A 15,903-nucleotide genomic window follows, 5' to 3' on the forward strand; every position below is an offset into this window, starting at 1 on the left:
TACCTCTTGGTTTGTTGAACCGTTGCTGAGATGGACGCTGCTGAGTGAAGGGCCTAGTTTCACCAAGCCGCTTCACCTCTTCTCGTAGACTCTGTATTTCGGTCTGTAGTTTGCTCATGTCTAACGCAGGTCCAGAAGGATTCTGAACGGCGTAGACATTTGCTACCTCCTCGTCATAATCTACTGCTTTATGAATAGATTTTTTCTTTTTCTTACCCATAGCACTCTTGGAATGCTGAAACAACCTGATGTTATTCATGGCCTCTTCAATGGTTGTATACTTACGCATGAAGGTGCTATGCCCAGCTTCTCGATCTTGCAGGCCTTGACAGAAGCGGTCTATCGCCTGCTGGTTTGTGAAGGTCTCCGGCAGTGACCGGAAAGCTTCAGCCGCTAACTCTTGTACCCTATCTGCCCAGTCTTCCATACACTCACCTTTTTCCTAGGAAGCGTCAGCGAACTTGGCTTGCGCAGAGGCGGGAAACTCTGAGCCGAACCGCTCCTTAAGTTTGCTCAGTAAAGAACGGTAAGGCATTTGTGGACTGCATTGAAGCAATCGAGCACATTTGTCGAGTGCCTTCCCTGACAAACAATGTAATAAGCAGAGTTTACAATCATCTGTACTCCAGCCAAATGACTGCGCACACTGCTGAAACTTCATTTCAAATGAATGCCAGCTCGATTTACCATCATACACCAGAGATTTAGGTATTTCCTTCAATGCATGACTACCCTTGCGCACAGAGTGGCCATGAGGGGACGCCTGTACTACCTCTTGGGGGTATTCCGCATGTTTTTGCGAAATATGGTCCTTATCAGGCAAGGAGGAGTGTAACTTGACTTGCTCACTCTTTATCATTGGGGCTTGTCTAGTGTCGGACTCATCAGTAGATGAATCAAGACGGTGAAGGGACAGGAGTTTGGAGTGAGGTAACCGACTGCTTTTATGCATACGTACCTTTTTCTGTCGGGTACTGTATGAGCGAGGGATACCAGACGCTGACTGGACATCCTCGTCACTGTCGCTTTCTCGCAGTCTACCCAGGTCCAACCTTTGTTGAACGGGGTACTGGGGTTTCAGCTGTTGTGGTGTTGGTATATAGTGGTGGGCCATTGGAACAGGGGCATTTGTCTGATTGTAAACACTGGGGCGTGGCAATACATGATCAGATTTATAGTGCTGAGGGACACTAGGTAGCATTGATGTAAGTTGATCAATGCGGTCATTCAACTGCTTTTGTGCAGAGGCAACCAAGGTCTCAAACCCGTCAACCTCTGTCTCAATCTTTGAAACAAGAGGGGTGGTATGGGATGTTTGTACACCTAGAGGAGGTGGGCAGGTGTTGCCGACCAAGTCTCTGTTTGGGGTGAAATCCAACTCTTGCATGACAGTGTCCGGCAGTTTATGCCGAAACATTGTCTGCAAACTTTCTGGTGTGAGATTGCCATAATGCTCACGCAAATCCACAATAGTAGATGCTAACCTTGGGCCAATATTTGGAATTTTTCTGCGAGTCTTCAACAGACAAGAAGTTTACAAGCACTTTATTACTGGCCATGCTTACAAATCAAATGCTCCTGAGTAGAAGATTAACTTGATTGTACAACCACCGACCTTGTTTGTCTTCTGTCCGGCTACTCTTCCCGTCCGAAAAGTGTCCGAAAAGTGGCTAAGGACGCTGAAAAGGCCTCAAAAAAACAAACAAAAGCAAACGAAGAGGCCGGTTTAGTGGCAGTCCATGAAGACTACGACGTAGAATCAGGTAATCAACTGGTAAGACCAGAAGAAAATTAACAACGGCCAAAAATTGACGAAAAAATGTGGCTTCAAACGCGGGAAAATTCTCGTGGAAAATTTGCCAACAAAAGTTGCAGAATTTCAGCAACAATTGCACTGGAACGGCTTAATAAAACACCGCTGCCACCATTAAAGTATTCCCTATTATTACTTAGACCAAACCTAGCTTACCATTAACTTTAGGGAAAGAACACGTGAGGTCTTTTATTAAGCAGTATATCAAAGTACGTCTTGCTTCTTCTACAGCTGATCTCGAACTCCCCGAGATGTGCTCACAGACCAGTGACGTCAGCACTTCATGTGTCAACAGGTCAAAGAGTGCACTCGCACTACACTATCAATCATAAGAACATTTTTTTTATTGAGAATTTTCCACACAACAGAAGTACACATGACGTAATGGTGACGTCATTCCTTAACAGTTCACTTTCGGTTTACTTTCAGTTTTTCGTAATGCAAAATACACGTTTAACCTGACAATTGTTGCCATAGTCAATGAAGTATGGTATTCAGTAGTTTCACAGCGCCGAAGGAAATTTATGTATGTTTGTTTTAAGTATCTCAATGTTTTGTACTCAACTATTTTGTTCTAAATAATGACTAAATTAGATTTTGAGTGCAAAATTTAATACACAAACGTCAATTACACGGACACACAATTAACTACCAGTTCAAACATGTTGTCGTGAGTAGTGTTTTGAATTCGAAAATGCATTTCTCAGTACAGTATTCATATTAATCATCAATGTTTAATATAAGAAGATAAAAAAAGTCAGACAAGCTTGTTAATTGCTGTCTTGCATCAACATGTTATAGAAAAATTCTGTATGGACACATATAATATATAATAATCTCAGTAAAAGCAGAAAATTATTTTTTTTTATGTAAAATGACCATGTTACAATTTTCCCATTTTCTGGACTTTTCGCGCTAATATTCCCAATTGAAAAGGCACAGGCAGTAAAATTATTTTGAAAAAAAATCACTGCAGTTCTTTATCAATTTTTTCCTGCGTTATATGTGGTAATTGGTTTGCTGACTTAAGATTTCGATATTCTACGTACAGGCGGGGGCCTGTATAGTGCAAAGAAAGCCATGGTGCACCAGTGAAACCCGTCCATAAAGCGTCACGATCTGGATGATCATAAAACGAAAGTTCATGTTTTAACTGACTAATATTGATTGGTGAAATAGCGATGCGCGTAAGCTCCAGGTGTAGGTTAGATTCTGTAGTATGAACCTCGTGAGAAGCGTCTAGCGCCCCGAAATCCGCCCCTGTTGAAGCGAAAATAATTGTTTCCCGCTGCCTTAGACCCATTATTTGCTTGAAAAGGCGCTTGATGAGGGAGTGATTGAGTAACAGAACTTGACACGTTATTCGTACTCGTAACGGTTGGACAGTATGTGCGTGGGTGGGCTTGACCACACACTGTGCATACATGTAAATATTTACAGCTTGGCCACGGACAATGACCTTTGTTAAACTCAAAACACTTTCCTATGGAGTTTTGTGACGTACGTACGTCATTGCTGGATTCCCTCGGTGACATACATCTTAACCACAAGTCATGATTAATGGCAGACCATGAAGAAGGGTACATCGATTGCCTTAACCGGAATTGTTCGTCGTATGAACGCCAAGCATACCCCCTTGCCTTCTAGCACATTCTCTAATGAGGGACATATATTGAAGCATTTCGCATGCGCTGTGTGGATGTTTCTTTATGTAAACAGACATATACACGATGTAAGCATCGGTCCATTTTTCAATAGAGTTCAGTTTATCCTTGCATGCATTGGACTTAGATTCAAGCAAGCCATTCTCAGCCAAACGCAAAGTTGTCCCCCTACAGAAATCAGTCAACTCAACTGCCCCTTTAAGCATCAATGCCAAATTTATGTATTCGCCCGCCTGAATCTCAGTAACCAATTTATTTGGAATATGTATCGCCAAATCATCCCCAATACACCGACTTGGTTCTATTTCGTGAACCGTGGTGAATGGAAGAGATCTGTTATCAACCAGATTTGCGAATTAGGCTGGTCAGTCATATTAGCTGGACAGACATTTGCCAAGGAGTTTGGACTTGGCTCAACAGTTTGAGAGCCAGATTGCAATGACAAAAATTCTGGGTGTGGCGGTGTGAATTATCTTACCAAAGTGCCAAAATCAACAGAATTTGAACAAGAACGCACTATACCTGCTGGAGTCTCTGCAGGGCCCGACGACAACACCACGTGTTCATGTTCGACTTCAGGTTTCACGCTAGGTTCAACGTCCCCATCAGTTTTCTTTCTGGAATTAGCTGCCTGCCGTTTCTCGTTCACCAGATTTGCCAAAGAGTCATATGGTTTCCTTCTTCTTACACCTTTGCCCCTCATTGTATCGTATATCTGACGATTACTTTGGATTTCAAAGAGAAAAATATTTTACGTCTTGTTCGGCTTGAATCGGTATTAAAAAGAAAGTACTGGGTCACGTGATAAACACTAGTCTATGACGTCACTTAAATGACGTATTACTTTTGCCAGTAGGATAACTCTTAAAGCTTAATTCACATTACCGATAGAGGTAACCTCCCATAAGGTGCTACAATTATTATCCCCGCTGAAAAAACAAAGCTCGCAAAATAAATGTGGTTATTTCCTACTGAGTTCTTAAACCTCTAGATTTTTTTCGTAATTGGCGTTTTCATAGTCTAAAGCAATACTGGTTATTTCCTACTGAAATAACCAGTATTATTTTAGACTATGAAAACGCCTATTACGAAAAAAATCTAGAGGTTTAATAACTACGAAAAATCCACCCCTAAAACTCGTTTAATACAGACTGACATGCAAACTTTGCGCATGCATTACACAGAGGAGCTTGAAATATCATCCCTACCATTGTGAACTCGTTGAGTAAGACGCGTATTTATCCAAATCGAACGTGTTTTGTTGCGGTATTTCTACTTTCAATTCGAATCACCTTCCCTTCTCGCAATTTTGACCTTGACCGCGCACGCGACTGTCTTAAATGCATGAAGCGTTTTCATTGGACGGCTATCATCGACAGTCTTGGTTTTAATGCCGTAGTTGGAAAAGCCTTCAGATGTTGTGTTCAAAGTGAAAGGAGAAATAACGCAACAAAAAACGTGCTACTGTTTAATTCGAAAGACACGAAACCTGCTTTTAAAATATATGATATAAATATATAATAACAATAGTTTTTAGACTGTCGACTGCAAGCCGACAGACTTTAGAGAGCGGTATTTCAGAAACGCGACTAGTCGCCTGACACGACATATTGAACATGAATATATTAATACACACCACCTGCGTAGCAACAGAACTACTTACGTGAATGTGGGGCGTCAAGTACCTGCTTATGTGTATTTAACGCGTTATTGCCTTTTTTATGACAAACATTGCGTGTTACTCTTAGTATAGTTGTACCGTTGAAATTTGGTGAGTTTTATTGAACAAAATAATGAAAAATAATGAAAGTATAGCATTTACATACGAAGTCATTTTACCCTACATCCAATAGTAAGCTACACCACATGTTTGCACCCCGTGTGACGTCACACATATCCCGGCATTCAAGACTGACCCGGCAAACCCCGGCAAAGAACTTATTTTATGAATGAAAGCTATTAAGAAATAAATCATACGCGGTTAAAGAGTTCATGTCATGTAATATTTTGTGAAATAGCTTTTATGTTTCAAATGATTTTTTTTCAGCAGCAATCGAACTATTGTATTTGTTTGAGTAAATTATTTGGATTATACCTATCACAGTGTGTCAACGTTATGCCTATTGTTATTTTGGACTATAGGGTGTAGTTTTTAAAGTCATACACAATATGGCGGCGATTATGCGGAAATGAAATTGAATGTTACTTCGAACACGTTCTTCTACAAAATAACCGACCTGTATTTAGTGCTATTGCTTTAACATCAATCGAAGCAAAAATGGCATCAATGTATGCGTCTAAAAATGTTAAATTTAGATGGAGACAATCCAGAAATGAGCTGCCAGGAAGTGATCGATTTCGGACACGAAGGTACATGTACATTAGTCTGAAATAATAGACGTGTTATACTGGATTCTTCCAATCCCTAACGTCTAAACGGTTTTGTGCAAAAATATTGAAATTGTATTAAGTGAAGTATTTTATGGTTGAAATGGATAATAAAGTAAAGATTTATATTCATATTTTACCATGGAAGTGCAAAGCTATTTTGCAAAAAAACAAGCATTTAATGCATTAAAACACATAATTCACCTTTTCATTAAAAGGAAAGTTGACTGACACAGACAACAATTATGCCAAGTGGAACAACTTGACCCAATCGTAATAATCGGCCACCTCCGACAAGCTTTGAGATAATACAATCGTAATAACTCGGCCTTGGCCGAACAATCTGAACACCTCAGCCAGTATCCAACAGGGATTGACTATCTCGAAGCTTAACAAAGATGGCGAGTTGTAACAATTGATGGCCGAAATGTTCCGATTGTTGTAAAATTGTGATCTGCAGCCTTGCAGGTGCCCTTCAAGTATTACTCTAAAATAATAGACGTGTTATACGGGATTCTTCCAATCCCTAACGTCTAAACGGGAATTTGCAAAAAACGGGGGTGTTTTAAAAATATTGAAATTGTTTTAAGTGAAGTAATTTATGGTTGAAATTGATCATAAAGAGTTATATTCATATTTTTCCATGTAAGTGAAATGTTATTTTGCACTAAACAAGCATTTATTGCATTAAAACAAGTTGTTTACCTTTCTAATAAAACGAAAGTTGACTGACACAGACAACAATTATGCGAAGGGGAACAACTCGATACAATCGTAATAACTCGGCCTCCTCCGACAAAGCTTCGAGATAGACCTCGTTATACAATCGTAACAACTCGGCCATGGCCGAAATGTTCCGAGCGATTTAAAACTGTGCCCTAAAGCCTTGCAGGTGCCCTTCATGTATATATCGTTATGTTTTGACAGAATGAAATGAAGAAAAGCCGTCAAACTCATTATTATAAGTTGGATATTTAATTTTTGTGTACGGAACTAATATAAAATAACATTATCTGGTAATATTTCTTGTTTTTATGATATTTTATAGACGCTATATGCTTTAACCCGGAATCCTGATCGGAACAACTACCCACTTTTGATACTAAACAATTTGTACGTGAAGGATTTGCCATATCAAAAATCTAAAAAAAAAATCCGTCAACGTACAATTATTTGGACTACTTCATGTATATATTGTTATGTTTTGACAGAATGAAATGAAGAAAAAACCATCAAACTCAATTATTTGCTTGATATTACTTTTTGGTTGCGGAATTTATATAAACTAACATTATCTGGTAATATTTCTTGTTTTTATGATATGTTATAGATGCAATATGCTTTAACCCGGAATCCCGATCGGAATAACTACCCACTTTTCGTACAAAACAATTTGTACGTGAAGGATTTGCTGTATCAAAAATCGTAAAAAAATCTGTCAACGTACAATTATTTGGACTAGAAGGTACATCTAGCTGATCTACATCTCTTAGTCTAAATATTTGTACGTTGACGGACTCTTTTTACGATTAAAAAAAATGTATATATATTTATGTGGCAAATCCTTCACTACAACATCTTCATGTTACTTTCAATTCAGAGTTGATTATTCACTAAAATTATTTCGCATTTTTAATTGTTGTTTAACCTGAAACGTCTCAACCATCAAAAAAGAACATATATGCTTCAATAGTCTAAAAAATAGACGTGTTATATGGGATTCTTCCAATCCCTTACGTCTAATAGGGTTTGTGCAAAACAGGGTGGGGGTTGAAAGATATTGAAATCGTAGTTAGATAAGTATTATATGTTTGAAATAGATATTAAAGGTTTATATTCATATTTTAGTTATTACCATTTAAGTGCAAAGATTTTTTTCACAAAACAAGCATTTAAAGCATTTAATGCATTTAAACACAACCATTTTACATCTATGTAAATCTATGCACCGCAGCCTTGCAGGTGATCTTCATGTATAACAGTTTATATCATTATGTTTTGACGGTATGAAATGAAGAAAAACACTCATCAAACTCATAATAATTCGTCAGCTTTTATTTTGTAATTATATATATATAATTATCTGACCCGGAATCCCAATCGGAATAGCTACCCACTTTTGGTACAAAAAAAAATGTATGTGAAGGATATGCCATTTCAAAATTTGTAAAAAGATCAGTTAAGTTACTATTATTTGGACTAGTGCTTCAAGTGTTTGATTTATTGTCTCTATAATGTATAATGCACCTGTCAATTGTAGAGCCAAGCTGGGAGCTGCCTAAAAATCAGTTGCTCAGTTTGACAGATCTCCATGCAAGTGTTCACATGGTCGTGGGTTCAAGCACCATACCAGTAGCATCTTTTCTCAAAGGTTTACTTTAGAACCCATCATCCAGGAGTAAACAATTATGATTTTTTTATTAAATATCACAGGCCATGTTCTTTTGTAAACTTTCAGATTGAGAAGTGCCTGGATACAAGGCTAGTATTGTTAACATCATCTGATACAATCAACTGGAACAAAGCTGAAATGGCTGCCTGACCTGACTTAAAAATTGGATGGCAGTACATCAGACTAGAAGATTACAAGTATTGAGGTGGACAAAATGAAACATGAGCCTACCAAAGCTGACAGATTGCACAAGAAACACATAAATGCAGGTATTTACTGAGATATTGTAATTATTTTTTGTAAGTTCTCATTCATTTAGGAAGTTTAGTTGAAACAGAGTTGGCAAAAAAAAATGAACAAAGGTATATACATTTTGAATTCTAATTCAAATGAGAACTTTACTGGCCAGCACAGAATGGTAAAATGCTAGTCTACCAATATAAATGTGCCTGGTTCAAATCAGTAAAGCTGATGAATGTACTGGTTGTGTAGCCAGGATGTGAGTAGGTCTGCTCTTGGCTGATAATGCATATCATATGTTTAAGCTGCACTCTCACAGATTGTCTGTTTTACCAACTCTTTTTTTATTTCTTGGTCTTGTAATGAATTATTTTATGCGAATTTCTGAACACTGGACATAACAGACAGCTGGAAAAAGGGGATCGCTGCTTTCTTATATTAATTCGGTCAAAAAAGACAACTGAAAATATTGGAACGCTGTTTTCTTATTTTAATACGGTCAAAAGATGATGTTCTGTGCCAAAAATCTCATTATTATGCCCCCCTTCGAAGAAGAGGGGTATATTGCTTTGCACAGGCATGTCGGTATGTCGGTCGGTCGGTCCGTCGGTAGACCAAAGCTTGTCCGAGTGATAACTCAACAATTCCTGGACGTATGGTCATCAAACTTCACATGAAGGTTGGGCCTGATCAGTAGATGACCGCTATTGATTTTGGGGGTCATCGGGTCAAAGGTCAAGGTCACAGTGACCTTTAATGGTAAAATAATTTTAAAGCTTGTCCGAGTGATAACTCAACAATGCCTGCACCCATGGCCCTCAAACTTGACATGGAGGTTGGGCCTGACCAGTAGATGACCCCTATTGTTTTGGGGGGGTCGTCAGGCCAAAGGTCAAGGTCACAGTGACCTTGAATGGTAAAAGGTCGTCCGAGTGATAACTTGACAATGCCTGCACCCATGGCCCTCAAACTTGACTTGGAGGTTGGGCCTGACCAGAAGCTGACCCCTATTGTTTTTGGGGCTCATCGGGTCAAAGGTCAAGTTCACAGTGACCTTGAATGGTAAAAGGTTGTCCGAGTGATAACTCAACAATGCCGGCATCCATGGCCCTCATAATTGAATTGGAGGTTGGGCCTGACCAGTAGATGACCTCTATTGTTTTTGGGGGTCATCGGGCCAAAGGTCAAGGTCACAGTCACCTTAAATGGTAAAAGGTTGTCCGAGTGATAATGCGACAATGCCTGCACCCATGGCCCTCATAATTGAATTGGAGGTTGGGCCAGACCAGTAGAAGACCCCTATTGTTTTGGGGGGTCATCGGGCCAAAGGTCAAGGTCACAGTCACCTTGAATGGTTAAAGGTTTTCCTTGTGATAACTTGACAATGCCTGCACCCATGGCCCTCAAACTTGACTTGGAATTGGGCCTGACCAGTACATGACCCCTTTTGTTTTTGGGGGTCATCTGGCCAAAGGTCAAGGTCACAGTCAGCTTGAATGGTAAAAGGTTGTCCGAGTGATAACTCAACAATGCCTGCACCCATGGCCCTCAAACTTGACTTGGAGAATTGGCCTGACCAGGAGATGACCCCTATGGTTTTTTGGGGTCATCTGGCCAAAGGTCAAGGTCACAGTGACCTGGAATGTTAAAAGGTTGTCCGAGTGATAACGTGACAATGCCTGCACCCATGGCCCTCAAACTTAACTTGGAGGTTGGGCCTGACCAGTAGATGACCCCTATTGATTTTAGGGGTCAAAGGTCAAGGTCACAGTGACCTTGAAAGCGACCTCGACAATTCCTGGACCTATGGTCATCAAACTTGACATGAAGGTTGGGCCTGCCCAGTAGATGACCCCTATCATCTTTGGGGGTCATCAGGCCAAGGTCAATGTCACAGTAACCTTTAACGCAAAAAAGTTAACAAATCTTCTCCCACTGATATCTCAACAATGCCTGAACCTATGATCATTAAACTTGACATGGATGTTAAGCCTGATCAGTAAATCACCCTTATTGATTTTAGGATTCATAGAGCCAAAGGTCAAGGTCACAGTGATCTTGAATGGTAAAAGGTTGTCCGAGTGATAACTCAACAATGCCAGAACCCATGGCCTTCAAACCCATGGCCTTCAGAGTTGCATCTGACTTGTAGATGACCCCTTATGATTTAAGGGGTCATTGGGTCAAAGGTCAAGGTCACAGTGACCTTGAACAAAAAAAACTTGTCTGTGTGATAACTTGACAATGCCTGCACCCATGGCCCTCGAACTTGACATTTAGGTTTCTGGTGACCTGCTGATGACTCTGGATTTTGAGTTCATAGAGTCAAAGGTCATGGTCATAACACACTCTATCCTCACACTTTAATGGTCATAATCTTAAAACTGCCTTAACGGCAACAAATCAGCTGTCATTTCGATCCATGCATATTTCATTCAATTGTCCATATAATCCTGACAACACGGCACTCAGGGGGGGGGCATAATGTTTGACAAACATCTCTTGTTAGTAAAGCGTTAGTAAAGCTTTTAACCATAAAACCAATAGTTACAAATGTAAATATAAAAAACATGATCTTATCTTTTGTCAGCAGTCTTATTTCATCAGTTTTCATACTGCTTTTCATTAGCTTATTCCAAGCCAAAAAGTAAAAGAAGTTGTCAAAACCTTCAATCTGTGACTGAGAGTGCAGCACTCTTACAGATTGAATGTTTTGACTACTTTATTTATTTTTTGTCTTGGAACGGGCCAATTTATGTGAAAATGCATGTTAACCATATATAAGATTGCTGACAATAAATTTGTCAGAAAATGTTTGTATTTAAGTTCAAAATGTTTTATGCATTTTTCTTAAACCGTTAGTAACGCTTTAAGCAATAAAACCTTTGTTTTCGACCTGAAATGATTTATGGATTTTTCTTAAACCGTTAGTAACGCTTTAAGCCATAAAACCTTTGTTTTCGACCTGAAATATGGAAGTCTGCAATCTAATATTTTGTCAGTAGTCTTATATCACTGGTTTGCAGATATTTTAGCAAAAAAAATAGGTCATTCCAAGACAAAAAATACAAAAGTTGTAAAAACAGTAAATCTGTGAGAGTGCAGCTTTAAATGACTAAATGTTTTGATTTGGCTCAATTTTCACCTAAAATCTTATAGTTTTGTGGCATCTAAATGGTTTGTTTTTAACAACATTACATGTGCATATATATGTATATATTTGTTCTTAAATTTGTAATTTAGATTGGAAGATTCATTCTCTGGAAAGTAGAAAAGGGCATGTTACATACTGTTATCACTGCCATGACAGAAACCATATTGAGGAGCTGGTCCACCTGTAGGAAGAATTGCCCTATTGGTTGGAGCAGCACTATTACCCAGCCATACACCAGCACTTAGTTTGTCATAGGGAGCATTTCTGGGCAGTTATGGAGACCACTAACTATGCAGGTATGTCATAATCAAAATCTTGGTTTATATATTTTTTTATAATTTAACATCTGTTGAGAAGAAATTTATTTCTAGATTGAAGGCACACACTATAGATTGATGCCCAAAAATATATTTCTTATTTTAATGCATTGTCATGTCTAACTCATTTGACTTAAATGATCAAAGCAAAAGAAATGCAAATGATTAATCTGCAGATATACAAATGTAAGCTTTTTTAACTGGGGAAATTGTTGCCACTTGTCTATTAATTAAAGAACACATTTATAATTGATAATGTTTAATCTGTACACAAATCATATGCCTTCTTTGTTTTAACCATCAATGTCAAAGAGTCCAGCATGCTAATGCATTAAATTGAAAAAAATGCATTAATTTATATGAACCCTTTAAAACAAAGACATTTCCTAAATCCAATAAAAAATAATTGAATATTGATGCAGAGTTCAGTTAGAATATAATATAACTTTTTTTGCAGTTGTTGCAGTGAAACTTGCACCAGTGTGTTTTCTGTGGAAATAAAGAGATAGTGTCCAGCAATGAAGACCCAACTCAAGATCTGACCTTGTAAGGCCAATATGAAATAACTGTGTGGAAAAATGGGAAAAACCTGCAGTCAGGAATGTACGGAAATCATCAAAAGAACAGTGTTAAATTAATCTTGAATAACTTGACATTTATTTTGTTTGACATATTTATTCATGGTGCAGTGAAAACATTCTTTTTTTCTCATGGTTATTTAAATTTAGAATTAATAGGAGGGAACATCACTATGTAGTTTCATGTTCATAGTCAGATTAAAACCCATGTACATGCCCAAATGAGCATTCGAAAATATCAAAATGGTACTTGTTGTATGTAGTGTAAGTTAATTAACATAATAAACAAAAATATTTAATCAATTTCAATTTATTATGCCCCTTTCAAATAAGAGGAGTATATTGTTTTGCACATGTTTGCCGCTACGTCCATCTGTCTGACAGTAGACCAAAGCTTTTCCGGGTGATAACTCTACAATTCCTAGACCTATTGTCAAACTTGACATGAAAGTTTGGTTTAACCAGTAGATGACCCCTTTTGATTTTAGGGGTAATATGGTCAAAGGTCACAGTGACCTTGAACAGGAAGGTGTCAAACCATACATCTGACTGATAAGTTGACAATGCCTGCACCTATGGCCCTCAAACTCAACATGGAGGCTAAGTCTGACTATTAGAAGATCCTATTGATTTAAGGGGTCATTGGGTCAAAAGTCAAGGTCACAGTGACCTTGAATGCTAAAAGGTTGTACTAATAATGACTGGACAAAGCCTGCACCCATGGCCCTTGAACAACTTGACTTTGGGGTTGGGCCTGACCAGTAGGTGAGCCCTATTGATTTGTCACAGACCATTGAACGCAAAAAGCTTGCCTGTGTGTCAACTCGACAAAGTCTGCACCCATGGCCTTCAAACTTGAAATTTAGGTTTGGGGTGACCAGCAGATGACCCCTTTGGATTTGGAGGTCAAGGTCACAACTCCAATATTGGTCATTAAAACTATGTCATTTACTTATTCCCTGCTGCTAAGAGGATACATGTTTATCAGCAAATATCAGCCATCATCTGAATATGAGTGAAAAATGTACCAACTACCCTCATACTTTGAATAGCATAATCTTAAAACTGCCTCAAAGGCATCTTTTGTCAATGAAAAAACCAGCTGTCATTTCGGTCCATGCATATTTCATTCAATTGTCCAGATATTCTTGACAACATGGCGCTAATTAATGCTGCAGGTTTGAAATTTAAGACATTAGTTTTTTTTCTTCAGCACCATGCATATTTATTAACACTTTTATAATAAAAACAAACTAGAAAACAAATTTAAAGATATTAGTTTTTTTCATGGTATGATGCCACAGCACCATGCAGATTTGTTTTCACTTTTATATCAAAGAAAGTAACTCGAGCACAAATTTGTGGACTGTTGATAGAAGTTCTGGGAGGCATTTTTAGGCTTGAAAGAGCATCATTTTAAAGTTATATTTTTATTATGTCCCTTGAATCTTGGGTATAGTTTGTATTGTATTTGCATTTTAAAGACATTGGCTTCAACAGACCCTAATGAAATGAAGGAATGTAATTGCTTACTGAAACTGTTATAAGCGACGTCATAAATTGAAGCAATTTTAACATAATGAATATGCATTTAACTAATTTAAAGAGGTTCAAAATTAGGAAATTTGAATTAAGAATCTTGTAGGCCATTGGATACATGATTAAGTAGGGCCAATATATTTGTGCTTATTATAATCACATTTATCCTATTTCATCTACCTTAAAGAGTGTTCATCATTTGTATGAAATCATTTGATCACGTTTCATTTGAAAGAACTTTGCGGTAGTGTTTGCTTGCTTCAGTTACGTCACCGACAGTCTTGCAGAGCTTTCAGCGCTTTGATTTAATTCACTACGTAAAAAGAACAAAACTTCCTCTCCCCAACCGCCAGCGTGTTGACCTCGATATCCCTCATCTAGACGCTTGCATCTGATCCGGGTCATTACCGGCCAATCAGATAAATAGACTGGTTCACAGATACATTCTGCGCATTCGTGATTTGTTCTTCATGTAAAAATATTTTAATAAAAAAGAAAAGTTTGCTCAACGACCGTGCATTAATGACAATTTTCCTTTTAAAGTGTTATTTCAAAAAAAATCTCTGGTTTTGATTTGCCTTATATTTTTAAAGCTTCACATACACTGAACAAAATTTCTAATTAGTCACATGAGTTTAATGACAATAAATCAAAAACTATTCGACAGTGGACAAGTTTTTTTTTATCACGATTCAAAGATCGACTCGTCTTACACAATAACATAACATTTTATTTAATTCATTTGAAAAGTGAATGATCGGTGCCAACTCATTTAATACCACTGTTAGTTTAGAAAGTCACAATTTATTTAATATTTCGTATGACCCCGATTTGCAGCAATCACTGCCCGACAGCGCGACCTCATGGAGCGAATGTATCTTTGGATAGTTCCCTGGATAATTCCACTCAATGCATGCATCGCCACCTGCACAAATTGTCCGAGATTACCTGGTTGTGGCCCTTGTCTTGTGGAGCATTTGAGCGCGTCCCAAACCTGCTCTATGGGGACTCCTTGCTGGCCATTGAATCACTCGGATGTTGTTGTTTGTTAGCAATTGCTGCGTTGCTCTTGCGGCATGACACGGCGCATTGTCTTGGGCAAGTAACATACCTCGATTGGCGGCTATGTGTGGCAGGATAACAGGTCTAAGTATGTCATTTTTGGTACCTAAGTGCATTCAGATTACCGTGTACACTGACCAATGGCGTTTTGGTCTGCATGCAAATGCCTGAAAAAAACATAACGGTGCCACCACCGAATCTTTCCTGTTGAACTACACACTCCGCGTGGTTCCGTTCCCCTCGGCGACGGTAGACCCGCACCCGCCCATCAGCTTGTTGCAACTTTACTCTCGTCTCGTCAACAAAAAGGACATTTGACCAACCAGCTTGCGTGAGTCGTAAGTGACGTCGCGCCCACACCAACTGATCATGCCGATGGAGTAATACGATACCAACCTTGGTCGTCTAGATCTGATACCGACCTCGCGGAGGCGGTTACAAACAGTCTGCGGTGTAGCATTTCTGCCATGTTATGCCAAGGTTTGCCTCGCCGTCGACGTCGCAGGTTGAAAACAATGCCTCAAATGACTCAAAATAATGTTGAATTGTCCGAAATTGTCTGTTGAATGTTCGGGTTCGGGTTACCTGATATAGAGGTCAAACTTTAAGCATGTCATAAAATGAACACCGCATTATGATTCACAATAAATTTGGTAAAGAAATGACGTCATGAAAAATGTGATAACATACCTGTCTGAGAGATTAACTAGCTGCAACCATTCCATCCGCTCTACCACGCTCTTCTTTTGTCATTCT

At 38.6% G+C, this 15,903-nt stretch overlaps 1 long non-coding RNA gene across 1 annotated transcript; it reads left to right on the forward strand.

Moving 5' to 3' along the window:
• Nucleotides 1-5,550: 5,550 nt before the first annotated feature.
• LOC128207742 (uncharacterized) lies at nucleotides 5,551-12,845 on the forward strand. The gene is made up of 4 exons (XR_008256758.1): nucleotides 5,551-5,847; nucleotides 8,324-8,526; nucleotides 11,741-11,947; nucleotides 12,426-12,845. It is a non-coding gene; the product is annotated as an uncharacterized LOC128207742 (long non-coding RNA).
• Nucleotides 12,846-15,903: the final 3,058 nt, after the last annotated feature.

The sequence above is a fragment of the Mya arenaria genome, chromosome 11 (assembly GCF_026914265.1).
Source record: "Mya arenaria isolate MELC-2E11 chromosome 11, ASM2691426v1".
Taxonomy (NCBI): domain Eukaryota; kingdom Metazoa; phylum Mollusca; class Bivalvia; order Myida; family Myidae; genus Mya; species Mya arenaria.